The sequence below is a fragment of the Rhinolophus sinicus genome, chromosome 4 (assembly GCF_057876585.1).
Source record: "Rhinolophus sinicus isolate RSI-liver-muscle chromosome 4, RSI-T2T, whole genome shotgun sequence".
Lineage (NCBI taxonomy): Eukaryota > Metazoa > Chordata > Mammalia > Chiroptera > Rhinolophidae > Rhinolophus > Rhinolophus sinicus.
In genome coordinates this window covers 66620267-66637928 of record NC_142504.1, presented here as the reverse complement: position 1 = coordinate 66637928, position 17662 = coordinate 66620267, and positions in this window count along the sequence as shown.

Here is a 17662-nt window from a genome sequence, read left to right as displayed (position 1 = left end):
AAGAGCTGGTTCTTTGAGAAGATTAACAAAATTGACAAACCCTTGGCTAGACTTACTAAGATAAAAAGAGAGAAGACACTGATTAACAAAATCAGAAACGTAAAAGGGGAAGTTATCACGGACACCACAGAAATACAAAGGATCATCCAAGAATACTATGAAGGACTATATGCCACGAAATTCAACAACCTAGAAGAAATGGACAAGTTCTTAGAAACATATAGCGTTCCAAGGCTGAACCATGAAGAACTGGAAAATCTAAACAGACCGATCACCAGTAACGAAATTGAATCAGTCATCCAAAACCTTCCCAAAAGCAAAAGTCCGGGACCAGATGGCTTCACTAGTGAATTCTACCAAACCTTCAAAGAGGATCTAATACCAATTCTGCACAAACTCTTCCAAAAAATTGAAGAAGAGACAGTACTCCCTAACTCATTTTATGAGGCCAACATTACCCTGATACCAAAACCTGGTAAGGACAGCACAAAAAAAGAAAACTACAGACCAATATCTCTAATGAATACCGATGCAAAAATCCTAAATAAAATTCTAGTCAATCGAATACAACAATGCATTAAAAAGATTATTCATCACGACCAAGTGGGGTTCATCCCCGGGGCACAAGGATGGTTCAACATACGCAAATCCATCAATGTGATACATCACATAAACAAAATAAAGGACAAAAATCATATGATTATATCAATTGATGCAGAAAAAGCATTTGACAAGATACAACATCCATTTATGATTAAAACACTTAATAAAACAGGTATAGAAGGAAAATACCTTAACATAATAAAGGCCATATATGACAAGCCCTCTGCTAATCTCATAATTAATGGAGAAAAACTGGAGCCCTTTGCTCTACGTTCAGGAACACGACAGGGATGTCACCTATCACCTCTGCTTTTCAACATCGTGTTGGAAGTCCTTGCCAGAGCAATCAGGCAAGAGAAAGAAATAAAAGGCATCCAAATTGGGAATGAAGAAGTTAAATTATCACTCTTTGCAGATGACATGATGCTATATATAGAAAACCCTAAAGACTCTACCAAAAAGCTATTAGAAACAATCAACGAATACAGTAAAGTTGCCAGCTACAAAATCAACTCACAAAAGTCCATTGCCTTCCTATATACTAACAATGAAATCTCAGAAAAAGAAATACAAAAAACAATTCCTTTTGCAATTGCAGCAAAAAGAATAAAATACCTAGGAATAAACTTAACCAAGGATGTGAAAGACCTATATGCTGAAAACTATAAGACATTTTTGAAAGAAATTGAAGAAGACACAAAGAAATGGAAAGACATTCCGTGCTCATGGATTGGAAGAATCAACATAGTTAAAATGGCCATATTACCCAAAGCAATATACAGATTCAATGCAATCCCCATCAAAATCCCAATGGCATATTTTAAAGAAATAGAACAAAAAATCATCAGATTTGTTTGGAACCACAAAAGACCCCGAATAGCCAAAGCAATCTTAAGGAAAAAGAACAATAATGGAGGTATCACACTTCCTGACTTTGGCTTGTACTACAGGGCTACAATAATCAAAACAGCATGGTATTGGCAGAAAAACAGACACACAGACCAATGGAATAGAATTGAGAACCCAGAAATAAAACCACATAAATATGGACAGATAATTTTTGACAAAGAAGCTAAAAACATACAATGGAGCAAAGACAGCCTCTTCAATAAATGGTGCTGGGAGAATTGGATAGCCACGTGCAAAAGAATGAAACTGGACTGCTATTGGTCACCATGTACCAAAGTTAATTCAAAATGGATCAAAGACTTAAGCATAAGACCTGACACAATCAACTGCATAGAAGAAAAGATAGGTACTAAACTTATGGACCTTGGGTTCAAAGAGCATTTTATGAACTTGACTCCAAAGGCAATGGAAGTAAAAGCTAAAATAAACGAATGGGACTATATGAAATTTAAAAGCTTCTGCACAGCAAAAGAAACCATTGACAAAATAAAGAGGCCACCAACTGAATGGGAGAAGATTTTTGCAAACAGTGCCTCCGATAAGGGGCTAGTATCCAGAATATACAAGGAAATCATGCAACTCAACAACAAAAAAACAAACAACCCAATTGAAAAATGGGCAGAGGACTTGAAGAGACATTTCTCCAAAGTGGACATACAAATGGCAAATAGACATATGAAAAAATGCTCAACATCACTAATCATCAGAGAAATGCAAATCAAAACCACAATGAGATATCATTTCACCCCAGTCAGAATGGCTATCATCAACAAGACAAATAGTAACAAGTGTTGGAGAGGCTGTGGAGAAAAAGGAACCCTCATACACTGTTGGTGGGAATGCAGACTGGTGCAGCCGTTATGGAAGGCAGTGTGGAGGTTCCTCAAAGAATTACGAATAGAATTGCCGTATGACCCAGCAATCCCTCTCCTGGGTATCTACCCAAAAAATCTGAAAACATTTAGAGATAAAGACACGTGTGCTCCAATGTTCATTGCAGCTTTGTTTACGGTGGCCAAGACATGGAAACAACCAAAATGTCCTTCGATAGATGAATGGATAAAGAAGTTGTGGTATATATACACAATGCAATACTATTCGGCAGTAAGAAAAGATGATATAGGAACATTTGTGACAACATGGATGGATCTTGAGAGAGTAATGCTGAGCGAAACAAGTCAGACAGAAAAAGCAGAGAACCATGTGATTTCACTGATATGTGGTATATAAACCAAAAACAACAAAAGAACACGACAAACAAATGAGAAACAGAAACTCATAGACACAGACAATAGTTTAGTGGTTGCCAGGGGGTAAGGGGGGTGGGGGGTAGGGGTGTGGGAGATGAGGGTAAGGGGGATAGAATATATGGTGATGGAAGGAGAACTGACTCTGGGTGATGAACACACAATGGGATTTATAGATGATGTAATACAGAATTGTACACCTGAAATCTATGTAATTTTACTAACAATTGTCACCCCAATAAATTTAATTAAAAAAAACAACAAAACAAAACAAAAAAATCTTTGCTGTGTATTTGAAAGAGTGTATTTTTCTTCCTTGGGTAAGTAATATTTATATTTATTATATAATATTATATTATGCTCTTAAGTTTCATTGCGTAAAACATTTATAGGATACATAACTTTTGTTGATTTAGCTATTAATTAATCTATTAATTTCTCAGAGAGGCATGTCACATCCCCTACTATGATTATAGATTTGTCAATTTCTTCATAATTTTGAACACTTTTTCTTTGGGGGAGGGCAATTATGTTGGTTCATGATTGCTGTATCTTTTTGATGGATTATATTATGATGCAAAATTAACTGTGGTTTTTGCAATTATTTTTAACCTTTTAAACTGCAATTACTTTTGCACCAGCCTAATACTTTATAATTTACAGATATGGTGTCCTTGTCACAAATGATTTATCGTTCAAACATTACATTTTTATTTCAGTGCCTGAATAAAAAAAGTCAACCCTTTTATTGGTAGTACTCAGCAGACAGAAATGGTGGCAAACATTGGGAGAAGGGGGACATTTGCTTCAGGCTACTCTGGGTGCAATAGATCCTTTCCCAGAGCAGGCAGCAACGTTTGTAATAGGCACTGTCACTGACTGACTTCTCTCTCTGTCTCTCTCTGTCTCTCTCTCTGTCTCTCTCTCTCTCTCTCTCTCTCTCTCTCTCTCTCTCTCTCTCTCTCTCTCTCTCTGTATCTTACTATAAATGCAGAGGCTCCAATAGGTTTCTGAAACATAACAAACCTTGAGTGGCTAGCGACCCCACACCCTTCTGGGATCAGAGTGGCCACATTGCACATGTGGGCTCCTTGATGGCCCAGGGCTCTGCTGCTGCTCATGTTGCTGTTGTTGGAGCCGGGAATCATCAGGGTTGTTTTCTCTTGGTAATCTTTACAGCCAGTGATACTATTTGGACACTTTGCCTGTTGAAGCATGGATCAGTTTTGTAGGAACTGACAAGATTCATTTCATAAGCCTGTCCCTTTGAGTGGGGGAAAAGAAAAGCAAGTCCATTGGAGAGTATCTGATTTGGCACTGGCTACTGTTTTGCTACAGCAGGGGCTGCGAAAGGAGGTCTCTCAGCAGGTCCTTAGTGAACATCCACAGGCCCAATGGGGAATGGTCCAGGATTCCTTACTTCTGTTATATTCGCATGGAGACTCTCAACTCATCGAGGTCCACTCAGCAAGCATCTTGGACAAGTGGTTCTGGTAGAAACAAGGACTCGACCAATCTTACGAGAGATGGAGCATTTTCAAATGACATAATGATTTTATTTTTCTTAAAATAAACGAAAATATTAACCATTTTTTATAAGGTATACTGACCTCAGACCAAAAAAATAAAATAAAATAAAAAGAGTTAAAGCAGATATTTCATGAGCATCCTTGATTTTGGTAGCAGGCTGTCTTGGTTTGGTTTCTCCTAAGATGAGATCTTGATAGGAGGACTTAAGTCCAATAGTTATTTGGGTGGGGTAGGGAATTCCAGGAAGGACTGGGGATGTGATACTAAGAAAGGGAGGCAGCCAACACTACTGAGCCAGTTACCACAGCTGATAGCTGGGGTGGCACCACAGGAAAACAGAAAATCTGGGGAAATGGTATGAAATTTACACCTCCTGCTGATCTGAGGTGGAAGATTCTGGATTAAGAGTGGCCTGTGAAGAGAAGCTTCTGGGGTTATTAATTGTCTGCCACCTGGGGCTGACACATACATGCTCTCAGATCCAGAACAAAGCTTTTGGGCACAGAGAAGCCAGTACTTGCCCTTGGAAGTCAGCTGAGTGCTGCGAAAGGTCCCCATGGTTTTGCACAGGCCCAAACGCAGGAGACTCACAGGAACACCATAAGATGGGTGCAGTATTCACCTGAAGATTGTTTCCATATGGAGTGGCCCGGGCCGCTTTTCAGATGTCTCTTTTCTTCTTTGAAGAAGTATCTCTCTAAGGGTTGGGTTTCTGTACCGGGTGGTACAGGCCAGATGAATTTAGTTTTGCCCAGCACACATTAATGGACTGGTCTGCACCAGCTCTGTGCTCCTACTCAAGGCCGGCAGGTGAATGTACTCAGGGCTGTGGCTGGAGGATGGGGCTCTAGTGAGGGGAGTGGAGGCATCTATAGAGGCGGAGTTTCCACTGTGGATGTGCTATTAGGGGCGCAGGCACAAGTGGGAGGATCACCAAGCTGACTAGAGAAGCCAGGGCAATAAAGACAGAGATGTTGTAGTGGTGGGAGTGGCATGGGCAAAGGCACAGAGGCAGGATGGTACGGAGCGTGCCAAGGAAATTGTGTATCTGTCACCTGGAGCACACAGAGCGGTGTCTGCAGTGTTACTGATGTGGGTGGATTTCTGTTCAGGAACCTGGCTAGACCTTGTGGGACACAAGAATAGTGAGGGGTCACGGTTAGATTTACATGTAAGAAGAACCATTTAGGGCATCCCATGCATACAGTTAGAAGGGCCAGACTGTTTGATACAGTCAGGTCACCACTCCAGATGCTTGGGCCACGTGGATGGGTGGCTGTACCAATCTCTCCAGCCCTGGCTGAAGACTACACTTTGGAAAACTTGCTCCCTGGAGCAATGTTGTGCTTAGGCCCAACAACTGGTGCTCTAGCCAGAACTCCACAGCTCAGAAGTCCCCCTCTGTTCTCCTGGCTGTGCTCTTTTCACAGGGCAAGGGGTACCAATGCCATGGAGGCATGCTCCCCCAGAGCCCATGCCCCCTCTTCTAGGCCACGGTCCTGGTCTTCAGGCCCGGAAGCCTCTGCTCAAGCTCCTCTGAGCGTACTTCTCCACCAAGCCACCCATAGGACTGAAAGGTGTAACCCCTCCTCCCTCCGTAGGTGCTTTTCAAGGGGACAGGAGGGACAGAGCTTGTGTACATTACCCTGAGCAGGCAGGATGGAGGAAGGCAGGAAGAAGAGAGGAGGACAGGCCACCACTAACTCTTGCCCCAGGTCCTGCCCACAGGAAGGGTGGGGGACCTGCCTTAGGGCTTAGGGGAAGGAGACTCTGCACCAGGGCCAGCCTACTTGTCTTCTTCCAGCCCTGGCAGTGCCACTTGCACCTGTTTTAGTCACAGTCTTTAGGGTAAGACACAGTTTGAATAATCACTCTGAGGCAGAAAAAAAATACATTTGCAAAACCACTGGGCTGAATAACCTTCCCAGGGCTTTTCCAAGTAGAAAACTCAATTTGAAAAGGTTTAGCAAGAGCTGAATAGGAATGTCATCAAAGCATCTCCACCCCTGCGTTTCTCCAGCCACTGCTGAATTTTTATCAACAAAGCGCGGCTTGTCTTCTCCACATTTCGGAAACATTTTGAGGAGCTTTTGATCTCATCGTCACCACCTTTCACTCTGATTTCTTGTCCCCTGAATTCCTTATGGTTTTCACAATTTGTCTTCTGTAGTGATTCTCTGTTTTTTTCTCAGTGTCAACTTCAAGTTGGGACAAAGCCCTTTTTCCTTCAAGTCCCCAGGCAACTGCAACTCAGGCTGCTGTGGCAGCACTGCGAATGTTGGGCTGATCCGGGGGATGGGTAATGTGTGAGCAGCTGAGCACCAGGGGTGGTAGGCATCAGGGTTCTTTCCTTGCTCACTCACCCCAGAAGGGATTATACACTCACTGACTTCCTTTTCAGGGTTTTGTCTGCTGTGTTGCTCAGAACTGCCTCTCTCCTCCTATTCGGCCACAAACCACCTTACATCTCCTGCCTTCTTCCTGTTTGCTAGAAAACTAATTTCTTTTCTTTCTTTATTCTTTATAACAAACCTGCTGTATGTTATCTTAAACACAAAGGCAGCTCCTGTGTGAGAAAGGCATTGACTCATCCCTGGAACACAGCATCTACCCTTTTCCATGGAACATTCCTTTCTTCCTGCCTCTGGGACCTGAAACCTCATGCTGACTGCTACGTTGTTTCATCCCCTGGTGCCCGTCACCCCTGCTGATGCCAGCTCTGCAGGTTCTCTCTCTGTGCCCAACCTGCTTTCTGGAGATGCCCGTTCCCTGGTGTTGATTTACTCCAGGTACCTGGGGTTTGTATGATGAGCCCTGTCTCTTCTGCCTAGAAAAAATAATTAAAAATTAAACCTAGCATATATATGCATAATGGAATATTATTCAGTCATAAAAAGGAAGGAGATCCTGCCATTTGTGACAACATGGGTGGACCTTGAGGGTTTTATGCTAAGTGACATAAGTCAGACAGAGAAAGACAAATACTGAATAATTTCACTTACATATGGAATCTAAAACAAAACAAAGCAAAACAAAAAACAAACTTATAGAAAAAGAGATCAGATTTGTGGTTACCAGATGCAGAGGGTAGGGGGAGGGGATATTGGATGAAGGTGGTCAAAAGGCACAAACTTCCAGCTAGAAGATCAATTAAGTACTGGGGATGTCATGTACAGCTTGATGACTATAGTTAACACTGTGGTATATTTGAAAGTTGCTAAGAGAGTAGATCTTTAAAGTTCTCATCACAAGGGAATAATTTTTTTTGTAATTATATGAGGAGATGGATGTTAACTAAATTTATTGTGGTTTAGTTTTTTTGGAATAATGTAGGTCAAGTCATTATACAGTACACAGTAAACTTACAAAGAGCTGTATGCCAACTATATCTCAATAAAACTGAAAAAAGTTAAACCTAGGGTGGGAGCTCATTTTTGGAGCTGAAGGCAACGCATCCAGGAAAGGGCCAAAAGAACAATGGAATCCGGTGTTTTTAAAGCCTGTCAGGAGTTAAACCCTGGTTCTAAACTCCAGCCCCTACCAGAATCTCAGCAGCAAAATTTACCTAAAAGGGAGTGCAAATCCTCTGTATAAAATGCTAGAACTGCTAAAATTCCTCTCTTTGCCAAAACCTCTATTACCTTTCATCTATTCCTTAAAATCTCTCTGGTCCTTCTTCCTTTCAAGGAAGATGCCTCACATACTGTTCATGCTCATCCACACCGAGACACATTTACTGTTTGTACGCATGTACCACAGCCATCCTGAGTGGCACTGCCAGACCTGTGGTTCCCATTCTCTGCAGCTTACACCTGAGACCTCTGGAGCCACCTCCCATGTTAGCACAGTGCTGGTGGGAGGGGCAGTCCAGACTCCACAGAGCAGCGTTTGGGGTCTTAGTGAAGTGCACTCCTCACCAGCACCTCAACTTATAGACTGTTTCTTTCCTCCTGGAAAGTTGTCTGCTTAAACACAGCACAGGGAGCCCCAGGAACATGAGGAAGAATGGCACCCTGTGTCACGAACGAGCCCAAAGGCCAGCGGGGAGATTGATGACCCCCTTATTACCCCCATGTCCAAGCTCTTCTCAGTACAATCTGGGCTTGCCCCTGTGCCCTGGCTTAGATGACTAAAGTCTGCCTTCACCCCAAGCTCTGTTTCCCTCACCACTCCCAGAATTGATAGCTGGAATTTTCTGTTGCTTCCTGTGCCTAAGGATTGGTCTTGGGAACATGCCTGAGCCCCAAGTCCTTGAACTAACATCCTGCCCTGTAGTTTCCGGGTTCCACTCAGCCCCCTTCCCAAGACAAATTTTATTATACCCCAGCTGGTCGTTCTGCCTCCTACTTTATTAATCTATCAACACCCCACTGACCAACGAATCTTCATAAAACCTCAAAACATAGCCTTATGTCAAGAAGGCATTTTAGAACAGAACCACCCTAGCCATTATGATCCTGCCTTTTTCCTGCTCAGAAATCTTCAATGCCCTCCCCTAGTCAACCAACTAAAGCCCAAATCCCTATAAATCAAACAGGCCTTCAACAACCTGATTTTCCTGTAACTTTATCTCTTTGTAAAGTTTTGTTGTAATTAATCTGGTGGCAAAATATTTTGCTGCAGAAAACTGGATACGCATAAAGCATCTAGAAAAGTGCCCAGCACAAAGAAGCAACCACATAATTGTTTATTAGCACAGCTCCACAATCCCTTATTTGAAACCCCTGTGTTTCAGAATTCAGAAATTTTCAGATTTTAGAAAGGGAATATGATACATATGACATATATTATATAGAACTTACAGCAAGGTATGGGGCTTCACCCCATAAGCAAACATGTTAATATTTCTGCAGAGAAACGTATGGATGGTCATACTAAGTAGGATATATAAAGACTATAAATAGCCTCATGGTGATTCAGGTCCCATTTTGCTGCCAAGTGAAGTACGAAAATCTGGTGTTTCAATACTTCGTGAATTTCAGACTGCTGGCAAGAACACCATGTGTGTGTTCCGTTATTATCACTGTGAGCTGGGAGGCTGAGGCAGGGTGGCCAAAGGGAGGTGAAAGGACACCAGCTGGGGCTTAAAGGATGGTAGGCCCCAGATAATGGGCAGGTCAGAGAATGTTCTGGGCAGGGGGCCTGGAGGACAGAGGGCTGAGGGAGGGCAGCTGCTCATTGGGCAAGGGCCCATATGCTGGGGACCAGGAAGGCGCACCAGAGATGCATTGTCTTGGGTAACCAGGGTTACTCTGGGGAGTATAAACATTTGGCACAGCCAGGCCCTGCTGAGGGATGCTTGCTGTGCCAGAGACAGGCTGTTCTGGAGAGCCAGCATCTCAGAGTGTCACTTGGCCATTCAAAGTTTGGTTCTTTTCACAGAGTGGCTGGATTCTTCCCATATATATTAAGAGAACTTGGGCAGAGGGTGAAGTCACTCACCATCAAAACAAGACCAGGACATAAATGGTGCTGCCAGTGACAGCCCAGGGAAAACCTCATCCTGCCAATGCCCAAACCTCCCTCCTTCGGAGTCTGACCCCATCTGAGTCTGCTGAGTTTTATGAATGTGCAGAATTGACTTTTCTTCAGTCATAAGGCCCACACTCTGAATATCAGTTTTAGTTATTAGGGGATACATCATTTTGAAATATGAATTCAAGTCAGTCTTTTTAAGTGTATTTAAGTTATACCTTAGTACCAAATTGTCTTTACATATCCTTTCTTATCTCATTCTAGCAGAAAGTTCTAAAGAACAGCTTGTCCTCCCCTTCCCTCTCAAAGAGAGGAAAGATGTTTTTTGTCTCCTTACAAGTAGGCCAGGCTACTGGGTTCCCAGTACAGGAAGGGAGGGGGCCTGGGAGAGTCCCAGAGCGTCTGCTGTGCAGGCGCACACACCTGGAAGGTGTGCTGAGTGGGGGAGGGGGCCCGCTAGTCAAATCCGATAGATGGGGCAATTTGGCGACCATACAATTTAGTCTCCAGCTCTTTCATCTTATTTATGTACTTGGCATTTCAAAAAATGCATATGCTGCTTCTCATTAGCAACATAGCTAGTAATGAAAACGCATGGGTTGCTGATGAAAGGCATTAGCATTCATGCCTCTCATACTAATAACAACCATAATACATAAGCGCACTTAAACTCTTGCCAACAATTACAGCAAACGTGCAAGAAGAGAGGTCAAGCAGCCAGAGCACATTCATCTGCTGATCACCGTGTTCTAAAAGATACGGTGTCATGGCCCATGAGGGACCTCCCAGGGAGGCAGGGGCCTAGGGTTCTAACCTGAGTTACTGGCTGCATATTGGAATCATATGGGAGACAAGTGAGAACAACAACAACAAAACATCAAACAAAACACTGATGACTGAGTGTTACCCTCCAGAGATCATCATTTAATAATTAATAATAAATAATTGTGAGTTAATAATTAGATTGTGATTTAATGATTATTTAGTTTGGGGTGGGTCCCCCAAATGGAAAAATATAAACACTTTCCAGGTAGTTCTAACAGACTGCCAAGGCAGATACCCATTCTTATTTTTCTTATTACCTTGTTCCACAAAGTGAAGTTCAGGCTTGATGTGTCAGAGTTGATTGGCCTAAATGAGGGATCAAAACTTAAAGTCTGATGTGCCATCACTATTGTAGCGTCACCAACTAGCCCTGTTTGTCTGGGACTGAAGGCTTTTGAGATGCAAGACCTTCAGTTTTGAAACCAGGACCCCAGCTCGGATCTCCTTGAACAAGAACAACAGTCTTGCCTTCAACCAGGTGGTGCTGTGGCTTCTAAGAGCTACTTCTCTTTATGTGTGTGGCATCTTGAGGTTCATGATGTACTTTAATCTATATTAACTTATTGGATGCTTGTTACAGCCCAGTCAGATACACAGTGCAGGTAACACTGCCCTCATTTTACAGATGAGGACACTGCCATTAAGTGACTCCCACCAGCTAGACAGACGGCAAATACTCAAAGCCAAATCTCTTCATTTATATCACATTTTCTTTCTACTAAACCACAGCTCCACCATCTCTGAGACTCTACACTACTAGCAGTCCGGTCTGTAAGTCATTAAAGCATTAAATGTCAGATGCATGCCATTCTAAAAACGAAAAACCCACAAGCTTCCTTTTTTACCTATAACTATATAAGACACTAATAGAAGCTATTGCACTTACAGGTGACAGAGTGTGTTGCAAACGTAGAGGTCCTTTGTAGGGAGAAGCTCTCTCTGACCTTCAACGGCTGAGTTAGGGACCTCTCATATAATGAGCACCTCCGACTTGGCCCTGTGAGGGCAGAGCCCCGGAAAATAGTTTCCAGGCTCTCGGCCTCACATAGACAGATGCTGGCTCAGGTAGTAAATGGCCATCAACTGTGATTGGATGGCCATCAGCTGTGGCTAGTTGGCCGTCAGCTGTAACCAGTGAGCCATTGGCCACTAATATAACTGCTGTGGCTACGCTAGCAGAGAGAGGAGAAGAATGGGGGCTAGCAAGAAGATGGTGGCTGGGCTGGCAAGCGCGGATGGTGGTTTGCAGAAAGTGTGGATCCAGCCTCCAGTGAGAGTATAGTGCCGCCAGAGAGAATATAGTGGTATGACTCCCCTACCTATGGCTCCGTGGGTGTTCCTTTTTGGCCTCACCATATCCTGCGTTCTCTTGTGGGGAGCGGGAGCAGAGACCTGGCAGGCCGCCCTGCACGACACCCTCTTGAAGAACTTATCACACTGGTTACTTGTTCTCTTCTCTCTCTAGAATGTGAGCTTTGTGAGGGCACAGTCTCCCTTGCTTATGGTTTTATTCTAAGTGCAGAGTGTGGGGTGATGTCAGGTCTTGGTGACCAACATCTCCCAATCTCTCTCTGTGCTGAGACCACACTTAACAGAGTCTCCACAGGGCCCATCAGCAGTATTAGAAATAGTCTTTTCTCTCCATAGTCCTTGTGGGGACAGAGCCCCAGAGAGCAGTTTCCAGGCTCTCGGCCTCATGTAGAGGGGTCCTGGCTCGGGTAGTAGATGGCCGTCAGCTGTGGCTAGTTGGCCGTCAGCTATAACCATTGAACCATTGGCCACTAGTATAGCTGCCACGGCTACGTTGGGGAGTCGAGGAGAGAGAGTCGGTTGGTTGGAAGAAAAGTGGACTGTAGGTCGCACGTCGTGTGAATCCAGCCTCCAGTGAGACCATAATGGTATGACTCCCCTACCTATGGCTCCATGGGTGTTCCTTTTGGGCCTCACCACATCCTGCATTCTTGTGTGGGGAGTGGGAGCTGAGACCGCACAGGCTGCCCTGCGTGACAAATAGTGCAGCGAGCAGGGTGTGGTGGCGGCCGAAACTCTCCAGAATGTACTGGAGCAGTTTACACGTATAAAAGCTCAATTTCGTAAGCAGGGTACGGTGCCAGCCACAACCTACCAAAGCATGGTGGAGCAGTTTGTGCGTGTGAGAGCTCAGCTTCGGGAGGCCCATGAGGAGCGACACCGGGAACGGGAGGCGAGGTCTGTCTGGGAGACTCAAGCCTCCAGCTGGCACACCACCCTCTTGGCCATAAAGGGCGCTGTCTTCATTTTGGTGATCTGCTGTGGCCTTAGGCTCCGAGGGCTGTGGACATCTTACATGGAGGTCACCACCCACTCAGACACCTGGCACGGTGAGCAAAATTCTGACCAGGTAGGAATGGTGTCTGACTCTGGGCAGGAGGACGTGTGGCCCACACACAGTGTGTGGTGCCCGGTGGCCACTGTTCTCAGGAGTTGGACCCCCAAGGAAAGGTGGGAGGACATGGATGGCTCTCCGGCCAGTGTGGAGAGGGCCCTGCAGGCTCTGGCTGAGCGGTTGCCGAAGGACACGAAGGCTACAGCCGGTTGCGTGGGCTGGATGTTCCTCACGGCCTTGAGTCTCAACATGGAAAATGCGCCTAATGAAATGGCCCAGGTGCCGGACCAGGTGTTCTGGTTGGAAGCGCTGGAAGCCCGGGTCCGACTATTAGAAGAGGGACCCCACAGTGGAGACTCTGAGGCAGAGGTGGAGGAAGCAAGTGGAGACAATGTAGCTCCCAGCTCCGAAGCCCGGCCAATCTTGAAGCAAAGGGTAAAACATGAGCAACCTTTGGGCCCCGGGGGCGTTGCTACAGGCAACCCAGCTGTGACTGAGTTCACAACCTACACCCCTTACACTCCCACTGAGTTGCAGGAGCTGGGGAAGCGGTACCGACAGAGCCCTGGAGAGCCAGTCTCGGCTTGGCTATTACGTTTATGGGATGAGGGAGCAGACAGCATTCTCTGCTCCCCAGGTAAATGGAAAAGCTAGCCTTCGTGACAGTGCATCCATCCCTGTGACAAAGGTTACAGAACTGCCATAGGTTGGCCCACGACCAGGGCAACCATTCTCTAATGGCGTGGCTCACGGCTGCGGTATGCACCGTATGGGAACAGGCTGGCGAGCTGCCAGACGCTGTGAGTCAATGGCAGTCATATACGGAACTTACTCAAATCATCTGTGAAATGGGTATGAGACATGCTATTTTTAACCTTAACATGCAGGGGCTGGATGACGAGCTTTTTACTGCCAGCATGAGAGATCTGGTTTTGGACACTGCACCTGTGAGTGCTTTTCGATCCTTGGTTGCTATTCTTACACCCTATGTAGGGCGACAGATCCATGAAGTTACAACTGCCATGGCCACCCTAGGGGATGTTGAAAGCCGGAGGCGAAGGAAGTTAAGACAGGAGGTCCGCACATTTGAGACCTGGAAGCCCAAATCAAAAGTAAAGGGGCGAGGTCGCGGGCCACAGAGAGTAACACGCGCACAGATGTGGCGTGATCTCGGGGCAGCAGGGTCGATGGGAAGAAAATAGACCGACAACCCAATGCACTCTTGTTGGAACTTTGGAAACAGTTGCATCCAGAACAACAATTCCAGAGGAGCCTAAAGGAGAAGTCTGGGAAAGCGCGACCTGTGTCCCTCCAGGACTTCATGCAGCCGTTTGAGGCCAACCGCTTTCAGCTTGATTAGAGGTGGGGCCAAGGTACCTGGTCAGAGGGGATGGGCAGGGACTGGAGGCCCCACGTGGAACTGTCCATACATTGGTCCCCTTCTAATATGCAGAGGGTTTTGACCCTAGTTGACACTGGCGCAGACTGCAGTCTTGTGTATGGGAACCCAGAACTGTTCCCCGGACCAGTAATCTGCATTGATGGTTATGGGGGAAAGACTGTGACTGTGAAAGCTTTCCTTACCACTGGGTATAAGAAGGCTTCCCCCTTGTACCTACAAGGTTTATGTCTCCCCCGTTCCGGAGTATATTCTAGGGGTCGATGTGCTACGTAGCCTCAGCTTACAGACATTGGTAGGAGAGTTCTCTCTCCGGATCTGGGTGGTGAAAGCGGTGACACGCGTGCATGCTCACCACCCTCCTCAAGTGTTGCCACAGCCCTGGCGCGTGGTTACAGTGCGACAGTACCGCCTGCCAGGAGGACAGGAGGAGATTGGTCGTACAATATTGGAATTGGAGAAGGCACATATTGTGAGGCCAATGCACAGTCCCTTTTACTCCCCAGTATAGCCTGTCAAGAAGCCAGATAGGACCTGGCAAATGACTGTGGACTATAGGGAGTTAAATAAGGTGATGCCACCGTTGCAGATGGCAGTACCTTCAATACACGATTTGATGGATCATCTGACTGTCAACCTGGTAACATCACTATGTAGTGGACTTGGCCGATGCTTTTTTCTCCATTGACATTGCACCCGAGTATCAAGAGCAGTTTGCTTTTACTTGGGACAGGCAGCAGTGGACTTTTCAAGTCTTTCCACAGGGATACTTGCACAGCCCCACTATCTGCCATGGGCTCGTGGCCCAGCATTTGGCACAGTGGGATCGCCCATCCTCTGTGGCCTTGTTTCATTATGTTAATGACATTCTGTTAACCTCAGATTCTCTTTCTGATTTAGAGCAAGCAGCTCCCTCTCTTCTCTGCCACCTGAAGTCATGCGGCTGGGCGGTGAATGAGGAAGAGATCCAAGGCCCTGGCTTATCCGTCAAGTTTTTGGGTGTTGTGTGGTCAGGTAAGACAAAGGTTATACCTGAGGCAATTATTGATCAGATACAAGCCTTTCCCTGGCCAACCAAGGTCTCCCAACTGCAGACGTATTTGGGTCTGCTAGGATATTGGTGGGCGTTTGTACCCCATTTGGCACAAATGGCAAGGCCCTTGTACAATATGATAAAAAAGGGGGCCTCATGGGATTGGACAGAGGCTATAGAGCAAGCCTTCATTGCCACAAAATGGGCAGTGCAGCAGGCACAGGCTCTGCAAGTAGTGGACCCCGGCCGCCCATTTGAACTTGATGTTCACGTAACCCAAGAGGGGTACGGACGGGGGCCTCTGAAAACGGCAGGAGCGTCTCCAGTTGCCAGTGGGATTTTGGTTCCAATTATGGAAAGGAGTGGAAGTCCGCTACTCTCTAATAGAGAAACAGCTGGCTGCTGTGTATGCAGCCCTAGTGGCCACAGAAGCCATCACAGGAACGGCATGGGTGTTGGTTCGAACAACCTATCCTGTCCAGGGGTGGGTCCGTTCGTGGACCCAGGGACCCAAAACAGGGGTGGACCACCACCCTCACCAAGTGGGGTGCTTACTTGGAGCAATGTAGCACCCTTAGTTCAAACCCTTTGAGCACAGAGCTACAGCAAGTCCTGGGGCCTGTGGAACTTGTAACCCAGGCTAAGCCAAGTGCTCTGACTAGAGGCGAGGACTTGGAGCCCTCGCCCTACAAAGAAGGACAGTCCCCAGTACCTGAGGATGCCTGGTTTACTGATGGTTCTAGCCGAGGGGCTGTAGCTATTTGGACGGCTATTGGTGTGTAGCCCAAAACAGACACCATTTGGTTTGACACTGGGACGGGCCAGAGTAGCCAGTGGGCTGAGCTACGGGCTGTGTGGATGATAATCAGCCACGAGCCCAAGCCCCTAGTTATTTGCACTGACAGCTGGGCAGTGTTCCGGGGCCTAACGTTGTGGCTCCCTACGTGAAAACACCAAAACTGGTTGGTAGGACACCGTCCATTGTGGGGTCAAGCCATGTGGCAGGACCTCTGGGACCTAGGGCAGAGAAAGGAGGTGACCCTAATGCATGTCACAGGTCACTCCCTCTTAGTGTCCCCAGGTAATGATGAAGCAGATGCCCTAGCACGGGTCCGATGGTTAGAATGGGCTCCTGCCACTGATGTGGCCTATTGGCTGCATAGGAAATTGCAGCACGCTGGAAGCTGAACCATGTGGCAAGTGAGCAGATGCTGGGGTCTGCCTTTGAAATGGCAGGAGATAGCAGATGCCTGCTATGACTGTGCCGTCTGTGCCCAGGACAGCCCCCAAAGGCGGAGGCTCCCCTGGGAGACACAGCAGATTATGCGAGGGAGGGTGCCCCTCACTCGCTGGCAAGTGGGTTACATTGGACCCCTGCCTAAGGCCTGCAATGTGATAAATGTGTTCACAGCAGTGGACACTGCTACGGGGTTGATGTTTGCTTGGCCCTGTCTGGCTGCAGATCAGTGACATACAGTGGTCGCTCTTACATGGCTGTGCGCCCTCTATGGGCGCCCCCAAGTTATTGAAAGTGACAGGGGTACCCATTTTACGGGGCAAGAAGTGCAGCGCTGGGCTGCCAGGATGGACGTGCGATGGTTGTTTCACACCCCGTATAACCCACAAGCAGCTGGCATGATTGAACGCTATAATGGCCTTTTGAAACAAGGTCTCTGGGTGTCAAAACACCCTCCCACAATGTGTGACTGGGCCTCGCGTCTGTGGGATGTCTTGAGAATCCTGAATGAGAGACCACGGAAGGGAGGGCCCGCACCAGCAGAAGCTCTGCTACATTGAATGGCCGCTTCCATTCAATTACAAGTTACCACCAGTGAGACTGTTAAAGCCAGGCTACGGCAGAAATGGAAACATTTTGCTGCCAGCACCCACATGCTTGGAAGCAGGGAAACGACAGCAATGGACTTGGCCCTGGCAGGTCAAAAGCCCCCACTATCGATGGTTGGGCATGATAGCCCCACGGGGGGCTGGTTTGACTCATGATTTGCAAGTGACGCCAGGGGTGGTGGCTGAGTGGCCACTGCAAGTGACTGTAGTATACAGAGGTCCTGACATCAGGATGATTTTGTGGGGAACCTATGTGCTCTCACTATGGCCTATTATGGGGTCCCCTGTTCTGTTACATGTTGAAACTATGCAAGGGACCCCAAGCACTGCCTTAAAGGTCTGGTACCACAAACCGGGAAAGGTGCCAGTGGCAGCGACCCTCCTTTCCCAGGACAAAAAGCTGGCGTGTATCCTCCGAGATGGAAAGGATT